An 18,432-nucleotide genomic window follows, 5' to 3' on the forward strand; every position below is an offset into this window, starting at 1 on the left:
ATTAATGCCTCAAATCAGGTTTTAAAATTTATTAAAACTTTATATAGTGCGCATTTGCGCAGCATCATCTTACCCACACTGCGCACTCATTGCCGTGATAAACACAAACACACCACACACACACACACACACACACACACACACACACACACACACACACACACACACACAAATAGTTGTATTATTAACCATCAATAACAACAATAATGGTGCTGCGCATCAGGATGGACACCTTTCCACACGGTCTGTCCTCACCCTGCTCGTTTGATTCTGGGACTGCAGGCTCCACAGGACAAAGATATTTATTTAGAAAATATGTTCGTTCTAAAAATAATTTTTGGAAACGAAAATACACGGTTTGCTGTACTTTGATGGAGGATATAATTTTACCTGAATCTGTAATTGGCACCTCTGGAGACGCTGGGCCAGTGCTCCTGCTGTGAACTGCCGTGTTCGCTGTTGTGTTGAATTTTATTTCATTAGCTTATTTTTTTTACACCATTTCATGTTGCTATTTAGTTGTAAACTGACAGTAGCCTACAGTAATTCGCTATACCTGGAGGTGACGCGTGAGCGCTTCCTTGCGCCACTGCAGGTTCTGCACTGGACCGTGCAGCAGCTGGAGGTTGGTTGGGCATTTTTGGGGCAACAGAATTACATTTTTTTTTTCGCTGTTTGGCCCGTGGCTGTTCTGACTCTGATTCAGAACTTTGATCCTCTTCACCCTCCAGTCAAGATCGCTGATGTCCGACACGTCTCCGCCATTCGAGTCCCCCTCACTGACCTCCTGTATCATTGCTAAAGCTTCTGCCACTGAATATCGCTTCTTTACGCCTCTTTCATTCTCTTTCTTTGGGGATTTCGTTGATATTTTTGGCTGTCTGTCTGATTGTGTGCTGTCAGAGCTAGCTCCCTGTTCAGATGCGCATGAACCAAACAAATCAATAGCAGAAAAAAAGCCCTGCAAAGTGCGTCTTTTTTTTTTTTTTGTAATCTTTTTGGAGGTATAAATGCTTTGTAATATTATGTGTCATTGTTAGGACCTTATTTGCTTCAGAAAAACTACCAGACACATATTTAGAAAAGTCAAAGAATTAGAGGACCAGTGGAATTATTTTTAACAGATTATTTGAATTATAAAAACCCAAAAGGTCTGTCAGACGTCTTCTGGCTGTTACTGTGTTTAATCACCTGCATTTAGACGAAACACAGCACTGCGCAACAGTTGCGGGTTTGATGTTCATATTGTGGGTGATAGGACACATGGGTGTTTTTTGTCCAATCCCATTGAAACAATCGTATTAGAAGCATAAAGCGATTCAGATTGTATCCTCCTAGGTGAAGCGCATTATTCAGTTTCTGTGACTGATGAAAAGATCTCTGTCCCACTTTACAGGATCTGATGTTGAGCAGTCTTCAGCCCTGAGCAGAGTGTTTTGTCCTGATGGATATCTGCTGAAACAGGTCAAACATCTTCACGATGCGCTCAGCCGTATGTTCTCTGTAACCTCCGCTCCACCGGCGATGGCTTCCAGACGCTGCAGGCACAGAGCTCAGCCAGCAGCCCGCTGACAGCGGCGCTCAGCGGACCCCCAGTCCGCGGTGCGACCCGCTGCTCAGCCCAGTCACCACGTCTGGTCCTGGGTCCACTGGTAGCCTGTCACTGAGCCGCTGCTGCGCGCCCATGTCTCTGGACAAAGACCGGATCAGAAACACGCAAATTAAAAAAAAAATAATAAATAAAACACACATACAAAACAAAACTCCAAGAAATGATATTGGGGTCGGGACAAAGGGCTGCGCTTGATGCGACATCAGTGCTCAAACTCAAGTTATTTGTATTTATTTTTTTTTCTTTATTTATTCATTTATTCATTTATTCATTTATTTATCATTCATTCATTTCATTCATTCATTCATTCATTCATTCGGTAACGCTTCCTTTTACAGTACGGTAATTACCATGTATTAACATGGTAATTGCAAGGTAAGTACCATGTTACAGTTATGACCAACTGTCGGTCAGTTACCGCAGTAACACACTCCGTGACTCTAACCTGGTCGGGAGCATTTTTTTCTGAGTCAACCCTGAAGTTTCTCTATGGCTCCGCCCCCTTTCAGCCACACGCGCTGTTTCATTTCCTCATTCGGTAACGCTTCCTTTTACAGTACGGTAATTTACCATGTATTAACGTGGTAATTGCAAGGTAATTACCAGGTAATAAGGAGGAAGTTACTGTAAAATTACAATGTAATTACAGGGTAACTATGTTGCTAATTACCTAGTACTTTTAGAGTAATTACCAAGCCAATTCCAGGCAAATACCAAGTACAACTACCTGGTAGTAAGTATTAATTACTGGGTAATTATAATGTATATAGCAACTATGTCGGTAATTGCCAAGTACTTACTAAGTAATGCTAAGTAATTACCATGTAATCATTGGGAAATGTAGACTTTTTACTAGGTATTACTAGGTACTGCTAGGTGTGGTACGCTATGTATTTCCCTATTAGTCAAGTGTTTTTTACTACTTACCTGGTAACTTCTTAGTATTTCCAGTAACTACAACATTACCTGGTAATTGCGGTTGAACTGTAGAACTACTGCAAAAGGAAGTGAGGCCTGTTTCTACACTATTACCTGGTAACTACTTATTCGTTACCCAGGAACTGCAAAAATACCTACCTGGAAATTACATAGTTATTAAAGTGGATTTGTACTGTAAAAGGAAGTGAGGTCTGTTTCCATGTTATTACATGGTAATTACTCATTTATTACCCAGTAAATACAAAATATCTACCTGGAAATTACATAGTTATTAAAGTGGATTTGTACGGTAAAACGAAGTGAGGTCTGTTTCCATGTTATTACCTGGTACTTACTCCAGTATTTAGCTCGTTATTAGGAAACTTTCACATTACCCCACACACTTGCACACTTGCAAAAATGCAGCAAACCCCATCAGTGTCTGTGATACAGTCTCTGAACAGCACACTGTCTGTCAGGACATCAGAGTTTCCGTCAAAACCACCATCACCAGCCATCACATTACATTAAGATGAACACATTATTATTACACTTCCTCACTCCAAACACCTCACTGTGACAGACATGCAAAAACAAGAGAGCTGCCAAAGATAAACATTTAATCAAATGGAGTTGAACTTCTTATAAAACAATTTACAAAACAGTGCACATTTTTAGCAGTCAGGCACCTTTTTTTTTTTTAAGAATCAGAACAGATTTCTTTTGCAAAAAACAAAATACAAAAAACATTGATAAACAATCACTATAAATCAACATTAATAAGTACACTGCTCCAGTCTTGTGAATTCACATCATCATGTGTTTTCTGCAGACCCGCTGGTCTACAGGAACCCCTTGATCTCCATCATCCCGAATACCCAGGACCGTCGTCGCCAGGTGTTGTCACGTTGTCCACGTCCAGACTTGTACCTCCCTCGGTGTGATGGAAACGAGGACAGCACAACTGTTCCTTTCTAATGCTCAGGTTTATTCACTTTAACACCCAAACCCCAAACGTGAGAGCTGAAAACATACAAATATACATTTTAATAAACAGAAACTTACACAATAAACAAATATACACATTGCACAAAACACAAATATCTTTAAACCTTCAAACATACACATGAAACCGACATTACAACCAAAACATTCACCCAAACCTGAACATGAGACCACAGCCACCCAGCACCAGCTGCAGAGCTCCACACTACCACCACTAGAATGATCAATAAAACACCAAGAAAAACGAAAATATACTCACCTCACTGGCTGCATCACACTGTAAGCCGTTTGTTTTTGCTCTTTTTACATACTTTTTGGAGCGTTTTCTCTCTCTCCACGTTTGTGTGCACCACTTAATGTGGTCCTACCCGGAACGTCTGCAGACGGTTAGTTCCGCCACTCGGTGATATTTATCTTTAATTAAATTTCGGTTCTACCTCGACTGAGAGAAAGCTTATTTATGGCAGAACGTCTGCAGACACTTGGTGATATGGTGATATTTATATTTAATTAAATTTCGGTTCCTACTCTAATGAGAGAAAGTGTGTTTACGGCGGAACGTTCCGAGTAGGACCACATTAAGTGATATACAGATAAACGCGGAGAGAGAAAATAAGAACAAAAAACTCCGTGAAAAGAGCAAAAACAAACGGCTTACCTCCTTTACAATGTGAAGCAGCCAGTGAGGTGAATATATTTTCGTTTTTCTTGGTGTTTTATTGATCATTATCGTGGTGGTAGTGTGGTGGCTCTGCAGCTGGTGCTGGGTGGCTGTGGTTCAGGCTTGGGGTGGATATTTCGGTTGTAATGTCGGTTTCATGTGTATATTTGAAGGTTTAAAGATATTAGTGTTTTGTGCAATGTGTATATTTGTTTATTGTGTAAGTTTCTGTTTATTAAAATGTATATTTGTATGTTTTCAGCTCTCACGTTTGGGGTTTGGGTGTTAAAGTGAATAAACCCTGAGCATTAAGAAGGAACAGTTGTGCTGTCCTCGTTTCCATCACGCCGAGGGAGGAACAAGTCTGGACGTGAACGACCGTGACAACACCTGGCGACGGCGGCCCTTGGTATTCGAGATGATGGAGATCAAGGGTTCCTGTAGACGGGTCTGCAGAAAACACATGATGATGTGAATTCACAAGACTGGAGCAGTGTACTTATTAATGTTGATTATAGTGATTGTTTATCAATGTTTTTTGTATTTTGTTTTTTGCAAAAGAAATCTGTTCTGTTTCTTAAAAAAAAAAGGTGCCTGACTGCTAAAAATGTGCACTGTTTTGTAAATTGTTTTATAAGAAGTGAACTCCATTTGATTAAAATGTTTATCTTTGGCAGCTCTCTTGTTTTTGCATGTCTGTCACAGTGAGGTGTTTGGAGTGAGGAAGTGTAATAATAATGCGTTCATCTTAATGTAATGTGATGGCTGGTGATGGTGGTTTTGATGGAAACTCTGATCTCCTGACAGATACAGTGTCTGAACAGCACACTGTATCACAGACACTGATGGGGTTTGCTGCATTTTTGGTACAAGTGTGTGGGGTAATGTGAAAGTTTCCGAGTAACAGGCTAAATACTGAGTAATTACCAGGTAATAACATGGAAACAGACCTCACTTCCTTTTACAGTACAAATCCACTTTAATAACTATGTAATTTCCAGGTAGATATTTTTCTATTTACTGGGTAATAAATGAGTAATTACCATGTAATAACATGGAAACAGACCTCACTTCCTTTTACAGTACAAATCCACTTTAATAACTAGTAATTTCCAGGTAGATATTTTTCTATTTACTGGGTAATAAATGAGTAAATACCATGTAATAACATGGAAACAGACCTCACTTCCTTTTACAGTACAAATCCACTTTAATAACTATGTAATTTCCAGGTAGATATTTTTCTATTACTGGGTAATAGCTGAGTAAATACCATGTAATAACATGGAAACAGACCTCACTTCCTTTTACAGTACAAATCCACTTTAATAACTATGTAATTTCCAGGTAGGTATTTTTGCAGTTCCTGGGTAACGAATAAGTAGTTACCAGGTAATAGTGTGGAAACAGGCCTCACTTCCTTTTGCCAGTAGTCTACAGTTCAACCGTAATTACCAGGTAAATGTTGTAGTTACTGGGAAATACTAAGAAGTTACCAGGTAAGTAGTAAAAAACACTTGACTAATAGGGAAATACATAGCGTACACACCTAGCAGTACCTAGTAATACCTAGTAAAAAGTCTACATTTCCCATGATTACATGGTAATTACTTAGCAATTACTTAGTAAGTACTTGGCAATTACCGACATAGTTGCTATATACATTATAATTACCCAGTAATTAATACTTACTACCAGGTAGTTACTTGGTATTTGCCTGGAATTGGCTTGGTAATTACTCTAAAAGTACTAGGTAATTAGCAACATAGTTGCTGTAATTACATTACATTACATTACAATCCATTGTAATTACATACTGTAATTGTAACCCTGTAATTACATGGTAATTTTACAGTAACTTCTCCTTATTACATGGTACTTACCCTGCAATTACCATGTTAACACATGGTAATTACCGTACTGTAAAAGGAAAGCGTACCATTCATTTCATTCCCTCACTCACCTCACTCACTCACTCACTATTATTTTCCAACGACAAATGGCTTCAACACAATCACAGGAGCTCTTCAGGCTCAATCCTGCAGTCCAAACACAGGAGGAGGAAGCGTTTAGAAAGAATGTATTATTTCATAAGTGATCTTAATGGCACTGACAAGCTGGAAACTTGCCTCTGAGGTTTTCTCAGACGAATTATCATCAGATCTTCCGCTCCCCTGCCTGCGCACACCTTCTGCACAAAATTATCACTGCGCCCAGCTGATTCTGTCGACACCTCCCCCTGGTGCGCGGCCACGCCCATCTCGGCGCAAGCGCAGCAGACCGGCCAGAAACCCATTCACAAAATATGACTGCGCCACCGCCGGTTTGCGATCTCTGCGTTGCGCCGTGAAAATACGGCCCAATGCCTGCCAGTATCAAAACACTCAAGAACTCAACGGGCAGCCACAGACTCCTCTCCCTCGTCACTGAAATCAGAGAAAATGTGTAAACATCTAGACCCTGGACTGAGGCGACTTGACTGCAAAGCCTAACCCCCCATAACATTCAATTTGCGGGACCTCTGAACATGACAAGACGTGGATTTCAACATATCATCACGGAGGCTGTGTGGGAGGGGGGGGGACAATCTTAGGACATTGCTCGCCAACATCGTACTGTCTTCATCTGTAACATGAATCTAAACACATTAGTTTGTTCTATATTATAGACAGGGTCAACAACATAACAGAAAAACAACACTTACCTGTCCAACAGAAATGTGGCTAGTTCTGCATCGGATTTGAAGCCCTTCAGATCCTGAAGGGTCCTCCACCTCTCGAACGCACCAGTGCCGACATTTATTCTTGTTCTGTTTCGTGCGCGGTCCTCCTTCTTGTATTCTTTCTTTTGGGCTAGGGTTTGTAACGACCCGTGACTTCTTGCTGGAAACTGCCGGGGGCAAAGAGGGAATCGGCACCTTGCCGCTGCCCGCTGGATGACCACTGTCCGCCATTGTTCGGGTTTATGGTTCTTGTTTTTGCTCTTCTTCTCCTTCTTCTTCTCGCTGTTCTTCTTCGTGCTGCCCTCCGTTATGTTATGTTATGTTGATGATGTTATGTCTGACGAGGCAGGTAAATATGCGGGCCTGGACTTCCTCATGCACGTTCACGAGAAGCAGAGCTTTACAACCAATCGTGATGAAGGATGAAGCGCTGCCCCTTGACCAATCAGGACAGAGCCTCAGGGGCTCTTCTGATTGGTCAAAAATACCTGGAGAAAATCCTTTTCAGCTCAGAACTGAGACAGATGGAAATGCTGTGCCCTCGCGGTAGTGCCAATTATGCTACCCTCCTAAAGGATATTCAATGGATACTCTAACATTTAATCCAAAGAAAACAAAGAAAAATTAGCATTGACTAGCAAAATCCTGCCTACGGCACCTTTAAGCTGTGGGTCATCTACATAAGCATGATAGAAGATACTTCTCTACTACTTTCACTATCTGAGCAGCATGGGGCAACAAGTAGATATTAAATCGAAATGGTCTGAGACTGGATCCTTGAGGAACCTTGCATGTCATTGTTCAATCAGACTCATAATTATCAACTGAGACAAAGTAGTCCCTCTCTAGTAACTAAGATTTGAACTAATTTTACACAGTGCCACTAAGTCTCAACCACGGTGCCAGTCTGTTGTGCAATCTGTTATGATTAACTGTGTCAAATACAGCACTGAGATCAAGCAATACCAAGATGGTCGTTTTGGATCCATCATTTTTCCGATGTATTTCATTTAAAACCTAAATAGGAGTATGCCATGTGCCATGGTGTCACAGCATCGTCATTAATCAATTAATCAGAACTTTCTGATTACTCTTACTCACTTAATAACACAAGACAAACATTAGCTATCAGAAAAGCAATTTCAGCAATATTTGATATTGGTTATATTTTTAACCACATTTAGAAACTGGCTCCAATGCGACCATCCACAATTTGGCATCCTTTATTTTTTTTCTGCATTGCTAAACCCTTCGCCCCCTCATCTGACTGTGGGACCGAAACGCGTGTTAGGCAGGACGCGCCATGACTGACAGGGTAATGATCCCAGTCATAGTGTCATTCTATACCTGCGCTCATATCAGTAATATTGAAATTCATTTTATATTTATGTTAAAACTGGGAAAGCGAGTTACTGATGAGACTCAAGTCCAAATCTCTAACCTTTACAGTTGTTGTTTGCATGATGGTGTATTTGTTTCTAGGGAAATCACAAACGCGCCATCATTTTTCTGCTGGCCTAAAGATGTTTATGGTTTAGAATTATAAAGATAATATGCTCAGTAAAAAGGGACATTGCTCAGTTCTTTCATGTTTTTTTTAATTTATAGATCTGACTGACACCCCTGCCCACTTCTATTCTCGCAGTTCATTTTCTCCTGGGACTTGGAAGTTTAATAGATGAGGAGTCCCCCAGAACAGCAAACCAACCAGTTTGTCTATCCACACAAATGTTCACTTTGTTCATGTTCACTCACTATGACAAAAACAACGCACAGGACTGCTAGTGGCCCCAACCTGAAAACGCCATTGTTTTCACTGTTTTTGTCATTTCAGTGTAAATCAGAATCAGAAACAGAATCATTTTCATTGCCAAGTACTGTGCCATACAAGGAATTTGATGCAGCGGACAGACACCAAGCAGCCATCGCGGCACCCTTGCAACATCATTTTCAAAGTGTTGCCATAGATAATGTTAAACTAAAAAAGCTAAAAGCAAAAAGAAACAAAAAACAATGCATTTTCACTTCAAATGTTGTTGTGTAATCAGGTTATCAATTTAGCAAGTGCAGTAAAAGATATTCTTGTACTTGAGTTTTCTGTGTTACTAACAGTTGTGGAAACACTCTTCAATGATATTTCATGCTGTCTGAGCCCAGTGTGTTAAAAAAACGATTGTATGAAATGTTCCAAAACATTGTAACTTAAAGAATATTTAGCATGTGTTGTTGTGTTTCTCTTTGAAGGTTCTTCATTTGTGGCACACAAATTAGTAACTTTCTACCAGTTCCAGAATAAACCCAAGCCCACTGTCAACATCTCAAGAAGTGTCACCAGCAACCACGACTTGTGCAGCTTTCGACTGATTTCCCCTGAAGAGGCTCTCGAGGAAGAATTCATACTTAAGTCCATTGCTTGGCCTAAATATCCATCAATAAAAAAATTTTCTTCCTTGCCAAATACCAGTCATCCAGCCTGTGGTGATTTCACCATTCTCCCAAGAAAGGAGGAGGAAGCTGGCATATTGGGGATCAGCTTGAAGTCTTGATCCAAATGCACGACTACCACTGCCGCCCCAAGAATTATGGGGGAGACGTCTTACTGGCGAGTCTTCACAATCGTGCACTTGGGGCTGGTGCAGCAGGAAAAGTGGTGGATCATCTCAATGGAACCTACTCTGCTGTTTTCACCCTACTCTGGAATGGAAGTGCAAAGATTGAGGTAATTCTGATGGGACACAGATGCTGTTTTCGCTTATCATATTAGCGATACTCAGGGGCTGTTTTTGCTGTGGGCAATGTCATTGTACTGGGAACAATCACTGAAGCATGTACAGCTGGATAGCACTGTATGGGATCCTATGGTTTCCTGAGGTTAGACTCAGGGTTAGGATCGTAACAAGACAACATATTTCTAACATTTTTCCCATCACAAGACATAATCACTATTTGGATTCATACACACGACACAAATTTTCTTCAACTGCATAAAGAGAAACAAAGGTATATAGCCTGTTGACTGCTAAAAATATATCATATTTCACAGAATTTGGAATATTTCAAGCTGTCAAGCAAGTTGACCTCATAGTGAAACATTTTACCCACCAGGTGACTCTGGTACACTCCAGTGAGGCAGTTGAAGTGCTGAGCAGGCAGACCAGTGAACATCCTGATCGGATATACTTCAAGAGCCTCTTCTGGTCGGGCTCAAAGACTCTCTTTGCCAACTGCAACGTCTGTCTGCGGCCAAGCAAGGCACCACTGTGCAACTACACTGATATCCACACAGGCGAGCCGTGGTTCTGCTACAAGCCAAAGAATGTCAGCTGTGATGCCAGGATCAATCACTCCAAGGCAGGATTTATCAAAAACCTTAGGCCAAATGAAGGGAATCTCTTTGTAAGGTGAGCTATATTGTGTTTTTCTCTCAAACGCAATTCTCATTACAAAAAAAAAAAGCCCTGAATGCAGTTTTGTCAAAATGTCTACAGTTTATTAACAAACAGATAACAATGTGTGTATATCCTCAGATTTTTCAGGTCAGGCTTTTTTCATTAGGGAGCAGTTAGTCATGCGATATACTGTATGGTCATTTTATATTTGAAATTGACACAGATAATCTAGACTAGCAGTTTGTTGAGAGCAATCCTGTCTCCACAAAATTATTTTCAGAGACAACTAAATTGCATTCTCAGTTAGGTTGCTCAGAAGAATGAATTTTCTCCCTAATTACATTCATCTGTGATGGATTTTCATTTTGTTGGTTAAAACGGATTTTGCTTTCCCTTGACCATGTTAATGTGATCCCAGAACACAGAGACGGACTTTTGGCACGTGAGATGTCACTCTGTCGGGGGGAGCTTGAGCTTGTCAAGAAGGTTGAGAGGTTACTTACTTAGACTTAGTTCCTCCAACTCCGTTCAGAGTATTGGGTAGCTAATTTCCTCCAGCCATCTCTGCCCGAGGCTTTGGTCTCGACTCCCATCCACTCAATCTGCAGATTGTTTATGTCTCTTGAATGTGCTGCCCTAGGTGATGCGTGGTCGTCCCCTCTTTCGCTTGCCGTTGGTTGGGTCTACAAAAGGTGGTATTAGCGTGTCGCAAGTTGGGCAAGTGCAGCATATGCCCATTCAAACGTCTTCTTTCGGCAAGGATGCCATTTAAAGTTCTCAGATCGGCACTCCAGTCACCGTCTCATTTTTGATGTGATCTCTCCAAGATATTGTCATTATTTTTCATAGGCAACGCTAATGTATAATTCTCGCCGTGCTTTTCCATATTTCACAAGCATAAATGGCCGTTTGCACTACTAGTGACATGTAGAGTTTGATGTTCGTCTGAATGCTGATGATGTTGCGATTCCATACTGAGTTTAAGCCTCTAAATACTCCTTCTGCTTTGCTGATTTGCACATTGACATCAAAGGATGCGTCACCGTCTCTGTCGATCAGGCTTCCGAGGGACGTAAACTGAGAGACGTCTGTACCTGCTTACCATTGAGAGTTATGTCCGCATGTATCTGATTTGATATGCTGATTGATTTTATTTGCTGTTATTAATTTTGTTTGTTGTGGTTTTGTGGTTGAGAGGTACCACCTCAATATAGTCGGACACACCTCCACACACAGCCTGGGCTCTGGAACCCAATCCCTCAAGAAGGGCTGGACTCTCCACTTCTCTGGCATTGCCAGAAGCGAGAGGCAGCGGGCTGTTGTGGGTTTGCTTATAGCCCCACTACTCAGCCGCCATGTGTGTAGTTCACCCCAGTGAAGGAGAGGGTTGCATCCCTGTGCCTTCAGGTTGGGACAGGTGCCTTACTTTTGTTTTTGGCTTGTGGGTTGAACAGCAGTGCAGAGTACCAGGACTTCTTGGAGTCCGTCGGAGGGGCTGGACAGTGCTATGACTAGGTACTGCATTTTTGGCAGACGGCAATGCCCACATGGGCAGTGACAGTGAGACCTAGAGGAGGGTAATTGAGATGTACAGCCTCCCCTATCTGAACCCGAATTGTGTTCTACTACTGAACTTCTGTGTTAGTCACAGCTCATCCATAATGAACACCATTTTCAAGCACGGGGTGTGTTGAGCCTCATTTTGTGATAAAGCCGCATTTTGTATTAAACTGTCCCAACAAATGTCACAAATTTTGCCACACAATGTAATAAATTACTGCATTTTGAGAAGATGTTGTTTCCCCCAACGAGGTGACATCCCATGTCCCTAGAGCCAGTATCTGTGCCCAGGGATTGGGTCGCTGGGCACCTTGCTGTCGGCTGCCATCCAATCTACATTGCACCTGGCCCCTATGGTTCCCTCCCTTGTGGGTCTGCCGGTGGGCGGGTCCATGTCGCCCCTTCGGGCTGAGCCTGGCTGGGCCTTTGCCCACGGGGTCCATTGCGAGGCCCAACCCCAGGCCTGGCTCCAGGAGGACCCTGGCTGTGCCATACCGGGCGACGTCACGGTCCTTGATTAACGTTTCTCATTGGGGATTTTTTGACCTGTTCTTCGTTCGGCGTGTGTTAATCACAGTGCTGCGGTATACCGGACTGGAGACGGACTGCAGCTGGAATGCATCGGCCGTCAGTGTTCCTGTACTTCAGTGGTTCAGGTCCTACCTGACAGACAGAGCTGTGTGTTTGTCTTGCCAGCTCTGAATCCTCCTCTACTCCTCTGGCGTATGGGGTTCCACAGGGCTCAATCTTGGGGCTGCTGCTTTTCTCTCTTTATTAATACCACTGGGGTCCATCCTGAGAAAGCATGGCATCTCCTTTCACTGCTATGTGGATGACAGCCAGATCTATGTCACATTAAAAAAGAAAGAAGCCTTCTCATTAATGCCTCTACTACAGGGCCTTGAGGACATTAAAGCCCCGATGGCCCTAAATTTTCTAAGGTTTAATGAGAAAAAGGCCAAAGTGAAACCCATTCTTGCACATCAGCACTTTGAGACATTAATCCATGTCTTTATACATCTCAGCTGGATTACTGTAATGCACTTTGTGTTGGAGTCAGCCAGTCGTCCCTCCAGATGGTCCAAAATGCTGCAACTCCTCTACTAACTGGAGTAGCCTACCTAAGAGGGAGCACATCACTCCCATCCTGGCCTCCCTCCAATTGTCATTGGAATTGTCATTGAACAATCCAACACGGTCATTTGTCCATATGAATGTGTGTGTACTCCCATTGTAAAGTTTCTAAGAAGATGCTTGTTACACACGTTTCTGTGGTTTTATTCCCGTAACAGCCAACATAATCAACTTGTGATCCTGCATGCTACTACATAATTTTTAGCATTTCTGCTTATTATTTATTTTTTTGTGGGAACCTACATCATTTTCAAAAAATTTTGTGGAAAACCTAAACATTTCTAAAACAAAACAATGTATTCCTGAGAAGCATCATGTCAACAGGGCTTTAGTGAGACAGATCACATTCAAAAAACACAATGTTGTGTCTCCTTAAAACCATTAAATTGAATTTTTTAGGAAATGGTCATAAAATTGACAGTATTCAGAACAAATGTAGAAACCAATGATCTGTTATGTTTCATAATAGCCAGGCTGTCTTAAATAAAAGTCTCTGATTCTTTGCTCTTTGATGCTAGAACCCCTAAAACCAACATCTTATTCAAAAATTATCAACAAGTGGTGGAGAAAAATGAACATATGGTAGTGAAGGTACAGTATGTACGCACATTTCAGCTTCCAAAGTGCAATTCCTAAATTCTTCATGTTGACAAATTTTGTTCTCATAGTATAGGTAGCAACTAATATGTGTGTTTTCCTTCAGTGGTGTCAACATGAAAGTCCCCATTCGGACTTCAGGACCATCTGATGTCCTGGTGCAAGGTAAAATCCAGACTTTGATCTTACCTTTTTTTTTTTTTTTTTACCTGTCCTGTGCAGCATCATCCCGGCAGAATGGAGGTCTTGTGGCTAATGTAATATGCTCTTCCAAGAGGAGCTTATAAATGTGAAGCTTCTCTTGATAATATGATTCTTACTTTATTTTTATTTATATTGAGCACTGGAAAATGATATTGCTGGACCTGACAGGGCAACAGAAAGACAAGAAGAGACACAGAGCAATCAGTTGGAACCGGCACTCCAGATGTCTGGCAACTGCACCTGCATTGAGATATATCAGAGGGCATCCTACGGACTTTTGTTAGAGAACATATTTGGCAGTTATATTGCTAATAAGTGGCTAATAAGTAAGTCCTGTAACGTCTCCTCCGTGAGGTCAAAGTAGCATCCATGGCATAAGGCAATGTTGTGTAGCATGCAACATGTGACAAAGTAAGTACAATTTATTTGTATAGCGCTTTTTACAGAGCACCTGTCACAAAGTGCTTCACAGTGGTAGAGAATCATGTAAAGCTCAAGAAATAGGGATAAAAGATCATATAAACAGTAGGGCTGTCAAAAATAACGCATTTATGGCATTAATTAATTAATGTAATCAATCACATTGAAATTTTTAATGCAGTTTGACGCATGCACATCATGACAAGCCTCACCTCTATCAACGGGTGGCAGTAGTGCACCGCATGGAATGCAATCTGCTGTTAAAGCTCGTGTCCGAGTTTCCGTTTGTTTCCAATGTATGAATCATTTTTTAACAGAGCTTAAATGTGTCAGTCTGGTTCATACATAATATAATATTAGCATAAAGCAATATAAAAATGTATTTATGAGCTCCGCCTTCCTCTCATAGACCCCCATGTTATCCGAAAAAGCACCGGTCAGCTTCAGCCAATAGATTTCGAGCTTCCGCCTTCGTGCTGTCAATCAACGTGTACACACAGCCAGAGAGCACGCGCACTCTCAGGCAGAAGTGAGCAGCAGCCGCCCCGCTTAACTCGGATATGTCCATTGTCTGCTGAACATCCACCGTAAACAGCTAAACATGTAGGATGCTGTAGGACTCGGAGGCTCTCATTTTCACCAACAGAATATGCGCGTGCACAATTAAAGGGGCGTGGCTTGGTCGCTCATGAAAGCAGAGGGAGGGCGAACCTCGAGACGTTGGATTAAAAAACCCTCTCTCAACACTCCGGACACGAGCTTTAAGCACCGAAGAAGAAGAAGCCTCACCTCTGAGACAGCAGACAGGAGGCAAAGGAGGCCTGGTTAATTCATTTATCAAAACAGATAGAAAGCAATATGGAGGAGATAAACCAGCTGGCCCCATGGATTTTACTTGTTTGATTAAAAAAAATGTTGAAGCAGTTTTCTGTTTTCCACACAAAAAGGAACACTGGCTAAGAATGCCCTGTTTACTTGTGTAAGAAAACAGTGTGGTATTTCTTAGTTTTACTTTTCTGTGGTACTACATTTTACAGACCTGTAAATGTAACCCCTGCTAAAAGCCAACCTAAGAGGGACTGCAGAGGAGCACTGCACACACACAGACATTATGTTATGGTGTGCATGTTTTAGTTTTTTGAATATTTATTTTATTTGGAGCCTTAAATATAAAACACATCACGTGTTAAATATATAATCATGTCCTGTCATTTTTTGTTAATGCAATACAGAAAAAAAGGGTATATTTCAGACATAGTTGGAAATTGTGATTATTTGTGATTATCATGATTAATTAATTTGTAAGCTGTGACTAAGCTGATTAAAAATTTAATCATTTGACAGCCCTAATAACAGAGCATGACACATAATGCATAATATAAGAGATCGTACAAACAGTGCACAGTTCCTAAGATCGGACAGATACAATATCAAATAAACAGTACATAATACATAGTACAACCAACACTGTGTCAGTTTGGACTGGAATGCTTTTGGACCAATATGTTTTTAAATGTTTTTTGAAACATCCACTGAGCCAAGGGAGCACAAATCTAGAGAAAGTTCGTTCCAAAGCTGAGGCGTGGCAGATTTGAACTAGTGGTCACCCCGAGTTCCAAAGCAAACACAGGGGACTCTCAGCAGGTTCTGCTCAGATGACCTCAGGTTATGAGCCGAGCTGAAGGGCTAAATTAAGTCAGTGATGTTCATGGGAGCCTGGCCATGCAGGGCTTGAAAGGTCAACACCAGGATTTTTAACTGGACACGGAACGCAACAGGGAACCAGTGGAGAGATTTTAAAAAGGTGTGATGTAGAACCTCCTGTTGGTGCTAGTTAGCAGCCTCACAGCTGAGTATTGGACATACTGCAGACGAGCAGGCTTTTTCTGCAAAGAATGCAGAGACTCTCTGGAAACTTGCCTGTGCAGGCAAGAAATTTGGCTTTGCATGGTGCTGCTCCAGATGAAATTACCACTGCGCTAGTTGCACCACAGTCCGCCACCTGAGTTGTGCTACGAAATTAGAGCCCATTGATTCATTCAGGTGTAATGTATTTTCTATGTGTTTTTTTTTTTTTTATAGATGAACTCAATTCGACGATGAACAGTGGGAGGTGGAGACCTTCTGGTTTTTACTACAAAGGTGTGTGGAGATCACTCGGCGGAACTGAGGTTCGGGAGTTCAACCCTAAGCAGATGACTCAGTGTCTCAAAGGCAAGCAGGTCCACATGTATGGAGACTCCACCATCCGGCAGTGGTTTGAGTACCTGAATGAAGTTCTGCCAAGTGAGTTACACTAGAACTTGACCCTGTTTACAGTATGTTTCAAGGGAAAACACATCATGTTTTGCATTTACATTTCAGGAAATTTTTTTACATTGGAATTTTTTGGAAACCAATGTCAATTAACATAGAAATAGAAATGTGAAAAACAATGTAGTATTCTTTTTGAGTCATGAATTGTTGCTGTTTCTTTTTCTGGAATGAAAGTGCACACAGAGATACGCTATGAGCACTAACAATTGGAGTACATAGCCTTTGTATGGACAGACGATCAAGTTGGATTACTATTTCTGGTGACTCAATGATAAACCTTCCAAGTCCTAGAATTGAGTCATGACACTCTGGAAGCTGCCATTGTTGTTATAACCATCGACTCACACTTGTAGAAGAACTATTTGTGGCAGTGATGGTGCACATGTGCGTAGTAGCATTTGAAAAGTTCCAGAAATCGTTTTCAGAAAGTTGTGTTTTGAGTGGTTTGGGCTTCTGTGGATCGTTTTGACTCCTGTTTTACCATTTGTCTTTGTTTTACCTCAGATATCAAGCAGTTTGGCCTACACACTTCCAAGCAGACTGGACCCTTGATGGCCCTGGACTACACAAACAACATCATGGTGATGTTCCGCTGCCATGGCCCTCCGATCCGTTTTAGCAACGTCCCGATCGGTGGTCTGCGCTACATAGCCAATGAGCTGGAGCGTGTCATTGGAGGCCCCGACACCGTCATAGTTCTTGGCATATGGTCACACTTCAGCACTTTTCCCATGGAGGTCTACATCCGACGGTTGATGAGCATCCGCATTGCGGTTGTAAAGCTGCTAGCCAGAGCTCCGCAGACTCTGGTCATCGTCCGAACTGCAAACCTCAAAGCTCTGACACTCTACGAGACGCTAACCAACAGTGATTGGTACTCAATGCAGCGTGACAAGGCACTCCGAGCCGTGTTCAAAGGTACCGGCGTTCGTCTAGTGGACGCCTGGGAGATGACGCTCGCTCACAACCTGCCACACAACCTCCACCCAGATCGTCCCATCATTAAAAACATGATCAATGTGCTTTTATCATATGTCTGTCCAGCAAAGGGTCGCTAAAAGCAGTTAATGCAATTAAAGTGAATACCTCTCATTGTTTAAACAAAACATAAAAACTTAGGCTATACTGGGCAGTATCTGTCTGTGTGGAGTTTGCATGATTGCTCTGCGCGTTTGTGGGATTCCTCCGAATTTTCTGGTTTTAATAATGACATTAACATTGGGTGTGTGTACCCTGAACTGACTGGGTGAAATGGAAAAGGAGATAGATGGATGTTTTGTTTGAAGTCAGTCAACTCCCAAAATTATGAAGTTGTGATTGCTGTACTATACTTAATATCAAACATCTTAACATTCTGATGAATGCTTAAATTTTAGTAATCTAAAGACCAAAAGCAATGCAATGCTGATGTAGGTCAGAATGAATGTACTCTTTTATTTGTGTGTGTGTGTGTGTGTGTGGGTGTGTGTGTGTGGTGTGTGTGTGTGTGTATGTGTGTGTGTTTTACTTTTTGCTTTGTTGTTGTCAGGAAACATCTTTTTAAATGTGTATTTATATTCTAGAATCTCTTTTCTGAGAGAGCAGTCCTTTGCATGGAATGCGACTAAGGATTAAATACAATTAAGTGACTTTTAGAAAGTAAGAGTGAGGATTTACTGTTGTGTCTGAACACTGCTCCGTAAGTGGGATGAGCAAAATATAATATAGGTAATGATGATGAGTAACGTTGTTTCATCTGTGTTTTCTGATCGTTGATGGCTTTGGCCATGGGTGGAAAAACACAAACACACACACACACACACACACACACACACACACACACACACACACACACACACACACACACACACACACTAAATATTGGATTGAGTTATGCATTACTGTCAACTGAAAC

General features: G+C 41.6%; 1 pseudogene; it reads left to right on the forward strand.

Annotated features, from left to right (window-relative positions):
* The first annotated feature begins 206 nt into the window (after positions 1-206).
* LOC115404716 (NXPE family member 3-like) lies at positions 207-17,620 on the forward strand (annotated as a pseudogene).
* Positions 17,621-18,432: the final 812 nt, after the last annotated feature.

The sequence above is a fragment of the Salarias fasciatus genome, chromosome 17, assembly GCF_902148845.1.
Source record: "Salarias fasciatus chromosome 17, fSalaFa1.1, whole genome shotgun sequence".
Lineage (NCBI taxonomy): Eukaryota > Metazoa > Chordata > Actinopteri > Blenniiformes > Blenniidae > Salarias > Salarias fasciatus.